Genomic DNA, 1,705 nt, shown 5'->3' with positions numbered 1-1,705 from the left:
ATGCAAAAAAGAGGAGGTGCCCCCATACCGCAAAAAAAAAAAAAAAAGGGAAGGGAAATAGGCATAAAAGAGAAGCAGGCAAATGTATACATAATTTGGGCTTCACATTTGAAGAAATGAGAGACGAATTTGATAGATGGGGCGTCCCCCAAAAAAAAAAAAAAAAAAAAGGGAAATAGGCATAAAAGAGAAGCAGGCAAATGTATACATAATTTGGGCTTCACATTTGAAGAAATGAGAGACGAATTTGGAAAGATAGATGGGGCTGCAGTTTTGGGGACTTCAGATACAAGTCCCTAAATTTGGATTTTTATCAACTCTATACCAATGTTCCTAACAGTATCTCCCGCTTCCACCCTGAAAACACACCTGCTGTTTAATGTCCCATGTTTGACCCACTTCTATGAACATATAATGATATTTTTTGAATGGGATAAATATTATAATAGATATTTGGTTATCCACACTTTGTTTTCTATCTGTAATTCCTTCCTTTTCCTCTCCAACTCATCTTGAAATGTTAGATAATAATAAAGTTGAGAACTGCTGTTGTACTCAAACTAAAACCTTTGTTAATCACCCCCTTCTTCAAAGTCATCCTTTTCAGGAAAAAATATGCTGCCTGCATTATTTGAAATGAAATGGGTAAATGGGTAGCCAAAATGGTCTCTTCTGGTTTTTCAATTATTTGCTTTCTCATATTGAATAGTAGAAATATCAGAAAGCAAAGGCCATGATATGGATTTGTAGGCAAGCTTTAAGGTGATCATTCTTCATAGCTTGCCTGGAATACTTCTGATTTATGTATATTTTCCTAGGGTAATTAATGATAGTGTCCATTTTCAGTCCCAAATTTCTGGACTATAAATTATGCAGTCACCCTAGCAAAACTATCTTAATAATTTTTCAGGGTATTTTGATATAGACTCTAAAACTATGATGTAAAAAGCTATGTATATGAACATTTAGGTAAATATTAAAGCCCCAAATAAGAGGATTAATTATATGAAGACATATATAGAAGTCTAATTCATAAGGAATTTTCAGTTTATAGTTATTTTCTTCATTTTAACATGTGTCTTTGGAATGATCATTTTTCCTTTGGAATGATTTTAAATGATCAATTTACAAATGGCAATACTGCTATTGCTAATAAAATACAATAACAAAATAATAACAGCCTATGACAAATAACTCTGTACCTAGAATTTCAACTGAAGGAATAAAATCAAGTAGCACACTAAGAATTTTCTGAATGTGAATTACAGTGAATGTTTTCTAAAAGGAATAAAATGAGAAATGGAAAAATGAAAGGAGAGAGAATGGGAGAGAGAGAGAAGAAAGGGGATATATTGAGGTAATTAGCAATAACTTTAAATGTCTTAAATAGGAAAATTATTGAATAAATTTACATTAGTATATCATTAAATCTTAATTTTATGAGTGAAAATTATTAAAAATAGTAATGATATAAATATCTCTTCCTCTGCCAAGTTAATATGAAAAAATAAATTCACATTTTCTATATATCAACTACTTAGGAATTCTCAAGTCTTCTAAATAAGCATTAGCTTCATAGTCAAAATTCTAAATATTATTTACAACATAGGCACTTTTCATAATACAACTCTATAAAGAAGTGACATTTTATTGTCCCAGATATTTATTGTAAAGCAACCTGCCATTTACAACTTAAATGTAGGGA

The sequence above is a fragment of the Lipotes vexillifer genome, unplaced genomic scaffold (assembly GCF_000442215.2).
Source record: "Lipotes vexillifer unplaced genomic scaffold, Lipotes_vexillifer_v1.1 scaffold504, whole genome shotgun sequence".
Lineage (NCBI taxonomy): Eukaryota > Metazoa > Chordata > Mammalia > Artiodactyla > Lipotidae > Lipotes > Lipotes vexillifer.
The sequence above is the reverse complement of the archived record's forward strand: the minus strand, read 5'-3'. Positions refer to the sequence as shown.